Source organism: Natator depressus, chromosome 4 (genome assembly GCF_965152275.1).
Source record: "Natator depressus isolate rNatDep1 chromosome 4, rNatDep2.hap1, whole genome shotgun sequence".
Taxonomy (NCBI): Eukaryota; Metazoa; Chordata; order Testudines; family Cheloniidae; genus Natator; species Natator depressus.
In genome coordinates, this window is record NC_134237.1 from 132,932,554 (window position 1) to 132,950,658 (window position 18,105).

Consider the following 18,105-nt stretch of genomic DNA (forward strand, 5'->3'; position numbering starts at 1 on the left):
GCTGGCGCAGGCCTGGGAAGCACTGCCAGCCCATCAATCAGCGCCTCCCTGTGGGCCTCTCCCTCTCCCCAGGGTGGGGAGCTGGTGGCCCTCAGTGCCCTGCCCGCCTGCTGCCGCCATCGCAGTCCTACTGGCGCAGGGAGAGCCTGCTCTGGTCAGGATCACCGGGCCCATGATCCTGTGGGGAGGGGGATGCTGAGCACCCTGGGCTCCAGCTGACACTGGTGGGCCTGAATCTGGGTTGTCATTAAAAGGTCACCTTTTGCCAACAGGTACCAGAGCGGTAGCTGAGATGCTGCAGTTTCCTCCTTCTACAGTGAACCCTGTGATGGGGTCTATCAGGCTTTCTCTGGAGACACCAGCACCCAGACACTCCCTGCCAAGGAAAATCCACTCGGATTGGGCAACCAACGAGACAGTCCTCCAGAGGCCTGTATGTGCCAGGAGCAAATATTTACCAATCAGGAACCACTGGGCCCATTAAGAAGGCTTGCCTGTTGTTTTTGCTCAGGAACAGAGGTGGGTGAGATTGGGATGGGAAGGAGCCCTTCAGTGCTGACCCAGGCCAAGGCCTGGCCTTAAGTGCCGAAACTACGCGCATGTTTAAAAGTGCAGACAGCTGACTCCAGAGTTGCTATTTTTGTTTAGAGACTGATGCCAAGCTTATGGCGCAGGCTACCCAGACTCAAGCAGGTGGCCAAAGGCTGCAGACTAAGGGGGCAGGGGAAACCGGACGCTGTACTGCTTGTGTCCCTGAAGGGGGCACTGCAGAGCAGCCCTGCCTGCTGCATCCCCGTCTCATCACTAGACCTCCCTTGGAAGAACCGAGCCTTGAACTAGTGGTGCATATCAGCTCCAGTCTCCTCACCCCCCACCCCAACTTCAAACAGCAGGGCTGATCAAAGCTCCCAGGGTCAGAGCCTTGCAGCCTTTACCAAGACACCAACAAACAGACCTGTCTTAGGTCCTTACGCAGCCAAGCGATGCCATTCACACACAGGGAACAAAATCAAACAAACCACCAACAGAGGGACCAAATGAACCACTCCCCAAGTCCTGCTACCTCCATGCACAGAGTCCACAGTAATTCCCTCTGAAGCTCTCATGTTAGCTGACTCTGTTCAGAGCTCTCCAGTGCACCAAGCAAGTGACTTTTTATACTAAAAAGATCAGTGTGAGGAGGATCACAGCAATAATGTGAGCCCTCAGGGTGCACAAGGGTGCACAAAAAAAGTTAGAACCACCAAGTGATTTTGTAAAGATGTGGCTTTTTAGTGGGCTCTATCTCGGGAACCCCTTACTCAAATGACCCCAAATTTGGGCCACTATCCTTACTCTGCACCTCTAATGGCACGCAGCAAATTTCAGGGCCCTGTGAATCACCAGGTGGGTTTTAGAGCACTTAGAATAAGCATCTTTTAAACAGTAAGTGACTCTCGGCCTGCATTCTAGCAGAGCTGCAGTTCTGCTCTAATGTATTATCCTGATGTTTCCTCCCCTTTGAAAACTTTGCATCACCACTTCTGTCCTCCAAACCAATGGCAGCTTCAGGAATCCATGCGGGCCTGGGATGCCCCTGCTCTCTTGAAGTGGACACACCTCCTTTTTTTCGGCATGGAATTGTAAAAACTGGACTCGGAGAACACTGAAAGGTCAAAGAGTCCTGCGGCACCTTATGTCTATAAGGTGCCACAGGACTCTGTGCCACACTTACAGATCCAGACGAACACGGCTACCCCTCCGATACCTGAAAGGGTCGGGGCATTTCCTGCGCTCCGCACTTACGGTGCTAAGGAACTTGCCTAGGAGAAACTGGTGAGTCTGGGCTGCCCCATTTGCTTTCTTCGCTCCTGTGCATGAACATTTTAAATGCAGTGCATTGAAGACGATGCGATTCAGTGCAACTTGGTGCTACAGCTGTCTCTACTTACTACCCCAGGATTAACCATTTATTAATAAAGGGTCAAACCTACACTTCTGTTAAAATGAATAAAAAAGAAATGCAGGGCAAAGGCAGCATGCGCAACCTCTGGCAGCCCCGGAAAGCTGCCACCATTCGGTGATATCACAGCTGGGCTTAACCTAAAGCTGCCTGAACAACTCACTGGGCCTACAAAGTGCCCCAGGTTTGCAGATGTTCCCAGACCTGGGAAAGGCTTTGGGTACTGCAAGAGAAGAAGAGCTTTAATTCAAATTCGTGGCCAACAGCTAAGTGTGAGCATTCCTACTCCTTGTACCATTCCCACTGATAGGACCTAGCTCCAAGCTTCACCAATGAACATTTAGGATTGGCCAATATGTAAAGCTCAATATAACCAGTTCACTGTGGGTATTTAGCAAAGATTAGGGAGATAATCCACCCCAATCAGTTTTGTCAATGGGTATTAGTGTTACAAGTCATCCTCACAAGTCTTTACACTCTGTTTGTTCAGCGTAAGCACATCTCAGGCGTGTTTTGGCAAGTCCCTCTCTTGTCTGATAAAACCACCCAGCATAACTCATGTAGCCTGAGGTTAGAAGCCGCTATCCCCTTCAAATATGCTGGCAGTCTTCTGATTAATCCTATTTTTGCTGTGTCAGCACTATCTTGACATAATCCTTCATTGGTAGGGGAAATTAGATTATTGTAGGGCTGTCGATTAATCACAGTTAACTCTCGCAATTAAAAACATTAATTGCAATTAATCACCGTTTTAATCGAACTGTTCAACAATAGAATACCAATTGAAATTTATTCAATATTTTGGATGTTATTCTACATTTTCATATATCTTGTATTCTGTGTTGTAATTGAAATCAAAGTGTATATTGTTTTTTATTACAAATATTTGCACTGTAAAAACGATAAACAAAAGAAATAGTATTTTTCAATTCACCTCATACTAGCACTGTCGTGCAATCTCTTTGTCGTGAAAGTGCAACTTGCAAATGTACATTTTTTGTTACATAACTGCACTCAAATACAAAACAATGTAAAACTTCAGAGCCTACAAATCCACTCAGTCCCACTTCTTGTTCAGCCAATCGCTAAGACAAACAAGTTTGTTTACATTTACAGGAGATAATGCTGCCCTTTTCTTATTTACAATGTCACCAGAAAGTGAGAACAGGCATTTGCATGGCACTTTTGTAGCCAGCATTGCAAGGTATTTAACGTGCCAGATATGCTATACATTCATATGCCCCTTCATACTTGGGCATCATTCCAGAAGACATGCTTCCATGCTGATGACACTCGTTAAAAAAATAATGCGTTAATTAAAATTTGTGACTGAACTCCTTGGGGGAGAACTGAATGTCTCCTGCTCAGTTTTACCCGCATTCTGCCATATATTTCATGTTATAGCAGTCTCATATGATGACCCAGCACATGTTGTTCATTTTAAGAACACTTTCACTGCAGATTTCACAAAATGCAAAGAAGGTACCAGTGTGAGATTTCTAAAGATAGCTACAACACTCACCCCAAGGTTTAAGAATCTGAACTGCCTTCCAAAATCTGACAGGGATGAGGTGTGGAGCATGCTTTCAGAAGTCTTAAAAGAGCAACACTCCGATGTGGAAACTACAGAACCCAAACCACTAAAAAAGAAAATCAACCTTCTGCTGGTGGCATCTGACTCAGATAATGAAAATGAACATGCATCAGTCCGCACTGCTTTGGATTGTTATCGAGCAGAACCTGTCATCAGCATGGACGCATGTCCCCTGGAATGGTGGTTGAAGCATGAAGGGACATGTGAATCTTTAGCACATCTGGCATGTAAATATCTTGTGACGCTGGCTACCAACAGTGCCATGAGAATGCCTGTTCTCACTTTCAGGTGACACTGGAAACAAGAAGTGGGCAGCAGTATCTCTTGCAAATGTAAACAAACTTATTTGTCTGAGCGATTGGCTGAACAAGAAGTAGGACTGAGTGGACTTGCAGGCTCTAAAATTTTACATTGTTTTATTTTTGAATGCTTTTTGTTTTTACATAATTCTACATTTGTAAGTTCAACTTTCATGATAAAGAGATTGCACTACAGTACTTGTATTAGGTGAACTGAAAAATATAATTTGGTGGGGTTTCAGTGCAAATACTTGTAATCAAAAATAAATATAAAGTAAGCACTGTACACTTTGTATTCTGTGTTGTAACTGAAATTAATATATTTGAAAATGTAGAAAACAACCAAAATACATAAATAAATGGTATTCTATTATTGTTTAATAGCGCAATTAATCAGCTTGGAAAAGAGGAGACTAAGGGGGGATCTGATAGAGGTGTATAAAATCATGAGTGGTGTAGAGAAAGTGAATAACGAAAAGTTATTTACTTGTTCCCATAATATAAGAACTAGGGGCCACCTAATGAAATTAATGGGCAGCAGGTTTAAAACAAATAAAAGGAAGTTCTTCTTCACACAGCGCACAGTCAACCTGTGGAACTCCTTGCCTGAGGAGGTTGTGAAGGCTAGGACTATAATAGGGTTTAAAAGAGAACTGGATAAATTCATGGAGGTTAAGTCTATTAATGGCTATTAGCCAGGACGGGTAAGGAACAGTGTCCCTAGACTCTGTTTGTCAGAGGGTGAGATGGATGGCACGAGAGAGATCACTTGATCATTACCTGTTCTCTCCCTCTGGGGCACCTGGTATTGGCCACTGTCGGTAGACAGGATACTGGGCTGGATGGACCTTTGGTCTGACCCAGTATGGCCATTCTTATGATTAATTTTTTTAACCAACTGACAGCCCTAGATTATTGTTTATTTTATCATAGTGCTTAGAGAGTGTGATTTCAGGCTTTGGACACACACAAAGCAACAGCTGCTGCCCCAAAGAGTTTACAAACAAGGTCATTGGAAACAGAACCCAGAACGCCTGGATCCCAGTCTAAGGAGCTATCCACTGACCCATGCTGCTATTTAAGGGATAGGAGAGTAGATGACCAATTATCTCTTTTCTGAGCCTTAGCTATGTTTAAACAAAGGCCCATAGGTCACACTGACCCCTAGACAGCTGACTGCAGTCAAGATGAATTTGGCCCCTTCTTTTTATTTGCTTTCTCCCCCTCCCCAAGCAGCATCAGCAGTCATAACCAACTATATGACGATCTTTACCTATGAACCAGCTGTCAGTGATACCTTAACACATCAATGTAGCCTGGTCCTTTTCAAAGGTCACCATCCGCCGACCATCAGATGACAGGACAGAAATCCAGATCCCATGAGTTCATCACCAAATGCTATGAAAAACCAACACAAAAGGAGGCGTTACCAGGCATAAAGTTCCCTCGGTGTTCAGCTCCAGGAGCCATTATTTCCAACTGTCGGCCACCTACACTAACAGAGAGAGAGAACACAAGCCTTTGGAAGGAATGGGAACACACAGGCTGGGGCTACACTTAAAAAGTTGTACCAGCATAGCTACATCAGAAAGGAGTGTTATTTTCTAGGATCAAAATTAAATTAATGGCAATTCCTTGTATAAGACTACAGGCTACAGGAACTGGGACAGAGCCTTGGGCTTTGTCTATACTACAAAGTTTTGTCGACAAAAGGCAGCTTTTATCAGCAAAACAGTAGAGGTGTACACACTACACTGCTCCTTCCACTCGCAAAACTCTCCTGCTTTGCCAACAAAATAAAACCACCTCAACGAGAGGCGTAGAGCTATTTGTGGCAAAGTTATATCGACAAAGTGTCAGTTTAGATACCGCGCTTGGTTAGGTCACCGTAAATGGCCTATCTGTAAATTTCAATGATTATTAATGGAAATATTTGTTTGTCACTTTGTGTGTGTACAGTAAAATTGACAGTTACAGACACTTATCGATAAAATTCTAATTCTTCCAAGCCTATGTAGTGCCAACAAGCATGTATTTGCCTTACCAGCTATTTTTAACAGCTTCCCTATATAAAAAGTGTTTTCCTTCTGTACTATGTTTACTCCTGATTTTCCTACATTTGCTGTTCTAATTTACCCAGGGATGTTGTATGTTAAATACAGTGAAGAACCTTCTCTTTTGAATCTTCTTTACCTTGTGACTACTGCTTTCTAGTCATAACAACCAACAACAAGCAAAGATTGATCTGCCCTCCTAAGGAACTACTTTGTTACATGGGGTCTAAATTGGCTGTTACCACTCAAGAAAGAGATCTTGGAGTCATTGTGGATAGCTCAGAGAAAACACTCAATGTGAAGTGGCAGTCAAAAAAGCGAACAGAATGTTGGGAATCATTAAGGAAGGGATAGATAAGAAGACAGAAAATATCATGTTGCCTCTATATAAATCCATGGTACGCCCACATCTTGAATACTGCATGCAGTTGTGGTCACCCCATCTCAAAAAAGATCTATTGGAATTTGAAAAGGTTCAGAAAAGGGCATCAAAAATGATTAGGGGTATGGATCAGCTTCCGTACGAGGAGAGATTAATAACAGGGGTGGCAGGTTTGTAGAAATTTGGGTGGTGCCCAGAACCCGCACCCCCAAACTCCGCCCCCCAGCTGCCTAAGGCAGCTCTGGAGCCCTTACATTTCTCTGCTGGCTTTGAGGCCTGGATTTGGAAGGGAGAGCGTTCTGATCTTTTTTCAGAGTAGCAGCCGTGTTAGTTTGTATCTGCAAAAAGAAAAGGCGTACTTGTGGCACCTTAGAGACTAATACATTTGTTAGTCTCTAAGGTGCCACAAGTACTCCTTTTGAAAAACTGACATGTCCTCAAAGTATAATCAAGCCAATGGGAATCTGTTCTGATGAGGTAATGCCTGTTATCTGATGTTTCACTGATTGAGTGTGTTGTCACTTTATTTACAGCTGGAGACTTGTAGGGGTGGAGTCTGTGGAAGGTCAGAGAACTTTCTCTCCCCTGATGGAGCTCGGTGAAGCTCTTGTTAAAATCAGTTTGTTAAAAATCACTCTCATGGGGCTTTCAATTATTGTTTCAAACAACAATTAGGCAGTGAGGGTGGGATCAATGGTTTGTTTTTGAAGACAAAGGGGAAAGTACTGACCGGATCTTTAAGTTGTCAGGTGTGCAATTATGCTCCTAATTTGCAGATGCAATTACCATGACTGCTTGCCCGAAGTCTATAACAGTATTTCCTGTAGCACCTAACACTGTAGTATTTAAGCAATCAGATGATTTTCAGGTATGCAAATCAGGCATGCAATTGTACATAGGTTTTTGCAATCACCTGGGCTGCAGACCTTTTGAAAACAAGATCTGTTGGTTTTGAAAGAGAAGGCAAATAGCTCGTTTTCTGGTTTGGAAAAGACAATGAATAGCTTGTTTTCACAAGGACACTAGCTTGCTCTTTGAGGACAGATGATCTCCAACAATTTCTAGGAGGGTGACAGGAAGAAAACGCTGTGCTGCCATCATCATTAGCAAAGTGACAGAGGATGTGGAAAAAGCTAATGTACTCAATGCTTTTTTTGCCTCTGTTTTCACTAACAAGGTCAGCTCCCAGACTGCTGCGCTGGGCATCACAGAATGGGGAAGAGATGGCCAGCCCTCTGTGGAGATAGAGGTGGTTAGGGACTATTTAGAAAAGCTGGACGTGCACAAGTCCATGGGGCCGGACGAGTTACATCCGAGAGTGCTGAAGGAATTGGCGGCTGTGATTGCAGAGCCCTTGGCCATTATCTTTGAAAACTCGTGGCGAACGGGGGAAGTCCCGGATGACTGGAAAAAGGCTAATGTAGTGCCAATCTTTAAAAAAGGGAAGAAGGAGGATCCTGGGAACTACAGGCCAGTCAGCCTCACCTCAGTCCCTGGAAAAATCATGGAGCAGGTCCTCAAAGAATCAATCCTGAAGCACTTACATGAGAGGAAAGTGATCAGGAACAGTCAGCATGGATTCACCAAGGGAAGGTCATGCCTGACTAATCTAATCGCCTTTTATGATGAGATTACTGGTTCTGTGGATGAAGGGAAAGCAGTGGATGTATTGTTTCTTGACTTTAGCAAAGCTTTTGACACGGTCTCCCACAGTATTCTTGTCAGCAAGTTAAAGAAGTATGGGCTGGATGAATGCACTATAAGGTGGGTAGAAAGCTGGCTAGATTGTCGGGCTCAACGGGTAGTGATAAATGGCTCCATGTCTAGTTGGCAGCCGGTGTCAAGTGGAGTGCCCCAGGGGTCGGTCCTGGGGCCGGTTTTGTTCAATATCTTCATAAATGATCTGGAGGATGGTGTGGATTGCACTCTCAGCAAATTTGCAGATGATACTAAACTGGGAGGAGTGGTAGATACGCTGGAGGGGAGGGATAGGATACAGAAGGACCTAGACAAATTGGAGGATTGGGCCAAAAGAAATCTGATGAGGTTCAATAAGGATAAGTGCAGGGTCCTGCACTTAGCATGGAAGAATCCAATGCACCGCTACAGACTAGGGACCGAATGGCTAGGCAGCAGTTCTGCGGAAAAGGACCTAGGGGTGACAGTGGACGAGAAGCTGGATATGAGTCAACAGTGTGCCCTTGTTGCCAAGAAGGCCAATGGCATTTTGGGATGTATAAGTAGGGGCATAGCCAGCAGATCGAGGGATGTGATCATTCCCCTCTATTCGACACTGGTGAGGCCTCATCTGGAGTACTGTGTCCAGTTTTGGGCCCCACACTACAAGAAGGATGTGGATAAATTGGAGAGAGTCCAGCGAAGGGCAACAAAAATGATTAGGGGTCTAGAGCACATGACTTATGAGGAGAGGCTGAGGGAGCTGGGATTGTTTAGTCTGCAGAAGAGAAGAATGAGGGGGGATTTGATAGCTGCTTTCAACTACCTGAAAGGGGGTTCCAAAGAGGATGGCTCTAGACTGTTCTCAATGGTAGCAGATGACAGAACGAGGAGTAATGGTCTCAAGTTGCAATGGGGGAGGTTTAGATTGGATATTAGGAAAAACTTTTTCACTAAGAGGGTGGTGAAACACTGGAATGCGTTACCTAGGGAGGTGGTAGAATCTCCTTCCTTAGAGGTTTTTAAGGTCAGGCTTGACAAAGCCCTGGCTGGGATGATTTAACTGGGAATTGGTCCTGCTTCGAGCAGGGGGTTGGACTAGATGACCTTCTGGGGTCCCTTCCAACCCTGATATTCTATGATTCTATGATTCTATGAAAGGCAGGGTATTGGGTTCAGGCAAAGGATACGCATGGCAGGGAAACCAGCTGAAACAGAGTTTAATATGTTCATTATACTGTTAAAGAGGCTTTTTAAAATTCACCTATAAAAACACATCTTAGCTAGAAGATATAGGGCCCCATTCATTTCCAGCATGGAATTCAGCCTGCAAACTCCAGGTGACTGAATGTCTCCTCCCCTCGGAAATGAGATCTCAGCAGCCCTCGCCACACACTTGCAACCTCTCTTTTGCTGGAAGATCCAGAGCTAGCTGGAGCCAGGACATCCAGGAGATGTACAGATTCTTCAGTGCTGATGCTGCTTATGATGAAGCCCTGGTGGATAAAGTTCCTCTTCCCTGGTGAATTTCACCTAAGATTCACCTTCCCTAATTCCTGCATGCAGAAACCGGATTAACCCCTGTGTATCCATAGGGGTGAATCAAGCTCAAGGGTTCTATGATCACTGTGGTGAAGTCGTCTGAAGAGCAAGTTTGAAGGAATTCATCCAGTTATAGTAAAATACATAAGATGCAAAGCAGGCCCAGGACCTGCTAACATTAGTGAGCTGTGGACTGTCCTGATATTCACTCCATGCCTGTCTGCTCTAGTAAAACATCCGGCTAATGCAAGATCTGTGTGACTATTTGTCACCAGGAAACAACATCTTCATCTCTGGGAAGAAAGAAGTGCTTGGAATGTTGTCATGTCCTAAGCTGGGTTTGGTGAGATAAGGCTGAGCAATTTATAAACAATAACTCAGTGTTTCCCAAACCTGGGATACCATTTGTTAAAGGAAAGCCCCTGGCGGGCCGGGCCAGTTTGTTTACCTGCTCCGTCCTCGGCCGATCGCAGCACCCACTGGCCATGGTTCGCCACTCCAGGCCAATGGGGTCTGCAGGAAGTGGCGGCCAATTTGTCCCTCAGCCCACGCCACTTCCCGCAGCCTCCACTGGCCTACAGCGGCGAACTGCGGCCAGTGGGAGCTGCGATCAGCCAAACCTGTGGACGTGGCAGGTAAACAAACTGGCCCAGCCCGGCAGGGGCTTTTCCTGAACAAGTAGCGTCCCAAGTTTGGGAAACACTGCAATAACTCATTTGGGGAGCAGTCACTAGCTCTGTATGAGTTCAGTCCCGCCAAGCCTCTTTGAAGGAGAATCTGCGTATTATAACCAAAGTAATGCTGTTGCAACATTCATCCATGTACATCAAAGCACTGTAACAACCATCCTTGAATTAAGTTTCACAACATCCCTGGGAGCTAGGGAAGTATCATTATACTAGATTTACAGATAAAGGAAACTGAGGTACACAGAGGTGAAATGACTTGCCCAAGATCACCAAGTCAGTGTGTGGCAAAGCTAGGAACGGATACCAATCTTCTGCTTTAGCCCAAACATTTTTCAGCAGAGCCTGATTTCATTAACCTTTGCACTCTTCCATCTTAGCATCGCTATTTGGGGTTTAACTGGCCTTTCTGGAGAACTTCCCTGAATCAATCACTGTTTGAGCTAGGGCAGATCTATCAGAAAACATCCAACCTGGATTTAAACATTGCCAGTGATCAAAAAGTTGGTTAACGTACTAGAGTGGGACTCAGGAGATAGGTTCAAATCCCAGCTCTGCCACAGACTCCCTATGTGTCCTTGGGCACTTTAGTCAATCTCCGTGCCTCACCTCCACACGTCTTAGATGGGGAGATTCCCCTACTTCACCGGCTGTTTTGTGGATATGTTCATGAGATATCAGATGTTACAATGAAGAGCCTGCACAGAGCATGGTGTTTTCCCTTTGCAACTGCTCCAGGCTGCTGGAAGCCACAATTAGTGTGAAACCTAGAGCAGGTGCTCCAGATGAGTGGCTTAATCCTTACAAAGTTGTTTCGTTGTAGTGGGATTGGCTTCTGTGCTACATACAGACTCCATCACATCTCTGGGAGGGTGCATGAAAGACAACACCTAACTATGGGCATCTTAAATATTCTGAAGGGATGCTCTAATGCCCTACCTGGAAGAAAATTAACGAGCAGCAGATTCCCACTTAGAAGGCCACGGATTGCACAGATGTCTATGGCTAAAGATCAGCTGAATTAAAAAAAAAATAAACCTAAATCTCTCTACCAACAGTGCTAGACTGGGAATAGCTGAACATAAGATTTAAACATGCATGTATGGTCAACCTAAGGCCCTCTCCCCACAACTACCTCAAGCAGAATTTTGTAATCAGTTTGTGAAACTCTCCTCTGGGCCAGTAAAAAACATGGTTTAGAGTGATGTCCACACTGTAACCACTCTGTCTGTATCTGTGGCTAGACAACATTTGGGCATCTGTCTCCCCATGCTACAACAGTGCATTCTGGGAAAATATGGGCAGCCACCCCATACTGCCTCAGAAGAGCATACACAAAGAGTGGCATTAGCAACATGTGGGACAACGTCCTACTGCACAGACAGCAGGGAGGAAGGAGGACTGGCCACACTGGTTACAGTGGCATGACTGGGAGGGCCAGCTGCACTTCATAAAAAACCCAGTGTGCTGAACTGGTTCCAGGGAGACAGCCAGGTATAATGTTGGCTTCTGGGAAGAAACAAGACACTGTTTGCAGCCACAGTTACTGAGGCCCAGATCCACAAAGGTGTTTAGGCTCCTAAATCAATGGAAGCTAGAAGCCTAAATATCTTTGAGGATCTGGGCTAAGTGCACAAAAACTATGCTTAGGGCCCACTAGTTGACCAATCTGGTTAATAGTCTCAAGGGCTCTTCTATCACTGTTTTATATAACTTTGTGATCCTATTGAAATCTGGCTTCAAATTTATCTTTCCATCTAAGCAACTTTTTCCTTTTTCGGGGGGCGGGGGTAGGGGAAGGGTGGAGCACAGAAGTACCTACTATTGTCAAAAATGGAGTCAGCTTCATTCACATCCTGGTACTTTTGGTGCATACACCCTATCATCGTGACATCATGCTGATGCACTGCTCTGAAAACCTCCTTACACTCCTATTTCCCCACTCCCTCTAACAACGTTGTGATGCAATAGAACCTTAGTTGTCTTCAAAGACGGGGATGATGATCTGTTACTTAATGTTATTTAAGGAGTGTGTTATTAAAGGCACATAATGCTACGAGCATGCACATTTCCCTGTTGTTCTTACTATGATGCATAGGGTTACCATCCATACATGTTCCAATGGGTTTATTCCATTTTTTTCAGAGAGGATGGATCCACAAGTGCTAGGTGCGGGATGGGTCGGGGTCCCAAAAACCCTATTGGGTCCCATGTAGTGCCATGTTGTAGCCATGCTGGCCCCAGGATATTAGAGAGACAAGGTGAGTGAGGTAATATCTTTTATTGGATCAACTTCTGTTTTGAGACAGACAAGCTTTCGAGCTTACACAGAGTTCTTCCTCACATGTGGGAAACATACTCAGAGTGTCACAGCTAAATACAAGGTTGTGCAAATTACTCAGCGTATGTAGTTAACACATATTTCAAGTTTCAGAGTAGCAGCCGCGTTAGTCTGTATCCGCAAAAAGAAAAGGAGTACTTGTGACACCTCAGAGACTAACAAATTTATTTGAGCATAAGCTTTCGTGAGCTACAGCTCACTTCATCGGAATGCATCCAATGAAGTGAGCTCTAGCTCAAGAAAGCTTATGCTCAAATAAATGGTAGCCTCTAAGGTGCCACAAGTCCTCCTTTTCTTTTTACATATTTCAAGGGCATTCAAGGTGAAGTGGCCCACTAACAACCCTCCAGTCATGGGGGGAAGAGGGGAGGGAGGAAGGAAGGGAGGGGGAAAAAGGCTGCTTGGGAAGGGGGTTGTTAGTGGGTTATAGATTGTTGTAAGAAGGTGATACGGTATTCTTGTCTTTTTATTGTTTTTCTGTGTGAGTTCATTTGCGAGTGCAGTGACTGTCTGGTTTCACCCACATAGCTGTTAGTGGGGCATTTACTAGGCTGGATGAGGTACACCATTTGTTTTGATAGGCATAGGTTGACCAGATAGCAAGTGTGAAAAACTGGAACACTTTTTTTTCCCTCGGGATGGGGTCGGCGTATAGTTGTGCATATAAGACAAAACCCCTAATATCAGGATGTCTGATTACCCTCAGTAGGCATCAAGTATCAGAGGGGTAGCCGTGTTAGTCTGCATCCACAAAAACAACGAGGAGTCCGGCGGCACTTTGAAGACTAACAGATTTATTTGGGCATAAGCTTTCGTGGGTAAAAAAACTCTTCTTCAGATGCCTAAGTAGGCATGCGTAGGACCCCTTGAAAGGTGGGTTGTGGTAGGTATTGATCACTCTAGCAGCGGAGAGATATCTGCAGGTTTTGCATCTGCTGTTCTGGCAGGGTCTGTTGCCACTTTGGGTTGGTATGTCTTGGGGCTAGTCTACACTGGCAACGCGCAGCGCTTTAACGTGGCTTGTGTGGTCACGGCAGAGCCACCTCCACAAGGGGCGCGGCTCCCAGCACTGGTGCACTGTCTACGCTGGCGCTTGACAGTGCTGAAACCTGCAGTGCTCAGGGGGCTGTTTTTTCACACCCCTGGGCAAAAAAGTTGCAGTGCTGTAAATTGCCAGGGTAGACAAGCCCTACGTCTGTGGAGAGCCCACCTATGGGTGAACCCTTTTCACAAAATGACCATCCTGTATCTGACCTCTCAGGCCTCATTCTCAAAGGAAAACTGCACAGCACCACAACGTCCTCAAAAGACAAGCCTGGGAGTTTAAAATGGTAACTTTTATAGATATTAAAAATCATGGACTGAATAGAGACACTGGATTTACAGCTTATTACAAAAACTATAACCCACTAACAACTTTCCCACCACCGCCAGCACCTCGACAAGCTGCCTTTTTTTCCCTTCCCTTTCTTTCTGCCCTATGACTGGAGGGGGTATTAATAAGCCACTTCACCTTGAATGGTCCCTTGAAATATGTTTTAACTCATTATGCTAAACAGTCTGTTCCACTGTGACACTCTGGGTACATGTACACTGCAATTAAAAACCCACAGCTGGCCCATACCAGCTGAGTCAGGCTCAGCAGGACTCAGGCTAAGAGGCTGTTTAATTATGGTGTATACATTGGAGCCCAAGCTGGGGCTCGAGCTCCTAGGACCCTGCATAGAATCATAGAATATCAGGATTGGAAGGGACCTCAGGAGGTCATCTAGTCCAACCCCCTGCTCAAAGCAGGACCAATCCCCAACTAAATCATCCCAGCCAGGGCTTTGTCAAGCCTGACCTTAAAAAATTCTAAGGAAGGAGATTCCACCACCTCCCTAGGTAATGCATTCCAGTGTTTCACCACCCTCCCAGTGAAAAAGTTTTTCTTAATATCCAACCTAAACCTCCCGCACTGCAACTTGAGACCACTACTCCTTGTTCTGTCATCTGCTACCACTGAGAACAGTCTAGAGCCATCCTCTTTGGAACCCCCTTTCAGGTAGTTGAAAGCACCTATCAAATCCCCACTCATTTTTCTCTTCCGCAGACTAAACAACCCCAGTTCCCTCAGCCTCTCCTCATAAGTCATGTGTTCCAGTCCCCTAATCATTTTTGTTGCCCTCCGCTGGACTCTCTCCAATTTTTCCACATCCTTCTTGTAGTTGGGGCCCAAAACTGGACACAGTACTCCAGATGAGGCCTCACCAGTGTTGAATAGAGGGGAACGATCATGTCCCTCGAGCTGCTGGCAATGCCCCTACTTATACACCCCAAAATGCCATTGGCCTTCTTGGCAACAACGGCACACTGTTGACTCATATCCAGCTTCTCGTCCACTGTAAGCCCTAGGTCCTTTTCTGCAGAACTGCTGCCTAGCCATTTGGTCCCTAGTCTGTAGCGGTGCATGGGATTCTTCCGTCCTAAGTGCAGGACTCTGCACTTGTCCTTGTTGAACCTCATCAGATTTCTTTTGGCCCAATCCTCTAATTTGTCTAGGTCCCTCTGTATCCTATCCCTGCCCTCCGGCGTATCTACCTCTCCTTCCAGTTTAGTGTCATCTGCAAACTTGCTGAGGGTGCAATCCACACCATTCTCCAGATCATTTATGAAGATATTGAACAAAACCGGCCCCAGGACCGACCCTTGGGGCACTCCACTTGATACCGCCTGCCAACTAGACATGGAGCCATTGATCACTACCCATTGAGCCCGACAATCTAGCCAGCTTTCTATCCACCTTATAGTCCATTCATCCAGTCCATACTTCTTTAACTTGCTGCCAAGAATACTGTGGGAGACCGTGTCAAAAGCTTTGCTAAAGGCAAGGAACAACACGTCCACCGCTTTCCCTTCATCCACAGAGCCAGTTATCTTGTCATAGAAGGCAATTAGATTAGTCAGGCATGACTTGCCCTTGGTGAATCCATGCTGCAAGTTGGGAGAGTCCCAGAGCTTGGGAAGCAGCTTGGCGTCTACTCTGCAATTAAAGAGTCCTTTAGCCTGAGCCCTGGAAGTTCAAGTCAACTGGCGCAGGCCAGCCATGGGTGTCTAACTGCAGTGTAGATGTACCCTCCGAGTACATTTCCCAGACTGGAAGAATAGCTCTGTGTAAGTTCAGAAGCTCCTCTCTCTCACTAACAGAAGTTGGTCTAATAAAAGAAATTACCTCACCCACCTTGTCTCTCTTTTGGGTCTCAGGAAATGCAACCACATTGTATAGCAGGACATTTTATTTCACTTTATTGAGCATCTGGCTGTGATCTATGAGCTTTACAATGCCTCGAAATAAAAACAGGACCAATTCTACATAACACAGCCCCAGTCCATCGTAAGTAAAATACAGGTTTCAGAGTAGCAGCCGTGTTAGTCTGTATCCGCAAAAAGAAAAGGAGGACTTGTGGCACCTTTAAGACTAACAAATTTATTTGCGCATAAGCTTTCGTGGGCTAAAACCCACTTCAGTTATCCCATAGCCAAGCCCTGAAGAAAAGCCTTAGAGGATAAATAGATCAGCTTTACCAAAAACTTGGCACCATGGACAATGCACCTGTGTGATACTAGCATGGGATGCCCCACTCTTGGTCATAACCAAGGATCACATGTTAATGGGGATATTATCTAGGAGGCATTACACCATTCAGTCTTCTTTGTCACTTCCCCCCAAGCTCTTGATCACATAACATTCCACAGCAAGTGCAGCAATTGCTTACGTGGAGAAGCAAGATTAGGAAAATATTAATTGTATTTTGTACTTTGCTTTTTTTAATGCAGTTTAGCTGGTGGACATGTGACTAAGGAACCAGCACCACCCGACTCGTTAGCTCTCTACCCACCATTAGGAAACCTCTGTACTGTGATACCCAGAAAGCAGTTCCCCCCGAATCGTGAGGTGGCTTAAAAAACAAATCATGAGTTTGGGGTTCCTTTTATCTGCCTTCTGGCTTTTTTGCACATTTCTCTGTGTCCACAAAGGGCTAGGAACTCACTTTTTGAAGAGAAACGAAAAGCCAAGAGTCTCACATAATCACAGGACTCCCGGAGCTGAGGCTTTCCGAAAAACGCCAACCATCCCGAGCCGCGGCACAAGAGGTCGCAACGCCGGGGCAACCCAAGCCGGCGACGCCCGCGGGCCCCTGGGCGCGGGGTGGGGACACGGCAGCCAGGCCCCACGGGCCCAGCCTGGGAAGGAGGCGCGACCAGGGCTCCGGCCCTTGCAGAGCGCGGACGAAGGGCTGGAGGCCGCAGTAGCCGCCACGAGAGCGGGCGGCCGCCGAGACAGACACGCCCCCCGCCGGCCCCGCCCCCGCGCGGAGCCCCGGCCTCGCTCGGCGCAGGCGCAGAGCGGGAGGTTCCCCGCGCGAGGCAGAAGGGGAGTGGGCGGGGTCCTCCAGATCCGGGTCCTTGGCGCTCTGGCAGAGCCGGGCTGTGTGTCTGTCTGTCTGTCAGCGGGAGCGAGGCGGCTGCGGCATCGACGGACTCCCTCCGCCAGGGCGGCATCTCTGGGTGAGTGAGGGGCGGGGCTCCCCCCGGGTGCAAGCTGCAGGGAGGGGGAGAGAGCTGCCCCCAAACCCCCCCCCCCGCCCCCTGGGTGCAAGCTGCAGGGAGGGGGGGAGAGCTGCCCCCAACCCCCCCCCCCGCCCCCTGGGTGCAAGCTGCAGGGAGGGGGGGAGAGCTGCCCCCACCACCCCCCCGCCCCCTGGGTGCAAGCTGCAGGGAGGGGGGGAGAGCTGCCCCCAACCCCCCCCCCCCGCCCCCTGGGTGCAAGCTGCAGGGAGGGGGGGAGAGCTGCCCCCAACCCCCCCCCGCCCCCTGGGTGCAAGCTGCAGGGAGGGGGGGAGAGCTGCCCCCAACCCCCCCCCCGCCCCCTGGGTGCAAGCTGCAGGGAGGGGGGGAGAGCTGCCCCCAACCCCCCCCCGCCCCCTGGGTGCAAGCTGCAGGGAGGGGGAAGAGCTGCCCCTAAACTCCCCCTCCCCCCCCGGGGTGTACGCTGCAGGGAGGGGGGAGAGCTGCCCCCAAACTCTCCCCCCCCCCCCGGGTGTACGCTGCAGCTTGGTGATGGGGAAGAGTTTCTTGTTCCCCCCGCCCCAGGGTCTCACTGGAGGACGGGGGCTCTACAGGGAGGAGCTGCCCCCTCTCTTCCTGGGGCTTCTGGCAGCCGGGAGGGGCTCTGACCTGCTCTGGGGGAGGAGACCTGAACCCCTTGGAGGGCAGAGGGAGGTGAGCAGTGGTTACCTGCTCAGGGAGGGGAGCCTCAGCCCCTCCACTTGACTGAAGTGGGGCAAGGAGTGGTGCGAGGAGGATAACTTGGCCTGAGAGGGAGAGGGGATGGAAGGAGAGCATCTTTCTGTGCAGCAGAGCCCGGGGGGCCATCATGCGCTCCCCTTCCTGCAGAGTAGTTGGCATCAGCCATGCCCCGTGGGGAGACATGCAAGCCCCCAAATCCCCGACCCAAGTTCTCAATTTGGTCTGGTCATATCTGGCTGACATCCTGGGCTGTGCCAAGGTTGCCAGCAAGTGCAAAAGAGACACCCCTCTCAGGGCTG

At 47.5% G+C, this 18,105-nt stretch overlaps 1 protein-coding gene and 1 long non-coding RNA gene across 2 annotated transcripts in view; one reads left to right on the top strand and one right to left on the bottom strand.

Annotated features, from left to right (window-relative positions):
- LOC141986011 (uncharacterized) overlaps window positions 1-16,837 on the bottom strand; it is a 39,558-nt gene extending 22,721 nt beyond the window's left edge. The window contains exons 1-2 of the long non-coding RNA XR_012639103.1: window positions 16,549-16,837; window positions 5,109-5,233 (exon numbers count right to left, since the gene is read on the bottom strand). This is a non-coding gene — a long non-coding RNA (uncharacterized LOC141986011). The remainder of the gene's footprint in view (window positions 1-5,108; window positions 5,234-16,548) is intronic.
- Window positions 16,838-16,932: 95 nt separating this feature from the next.
- The window catches only part of RNF24 (ring finger protein 24), a 73,267-nt gene continuing 72,094 nt past the window's right edge, over window positions 16,933-18,105 (top strand). Inside the window, exon 1 of the mRNA XM_074951909.1 lies at window positions 16,933-17,065. The gene's annotated coding sequence lies outside the window, so the exon portion shown is untranslated. The remainder of the gene's footprint in view (window positions 17,066-18,105) is intronic.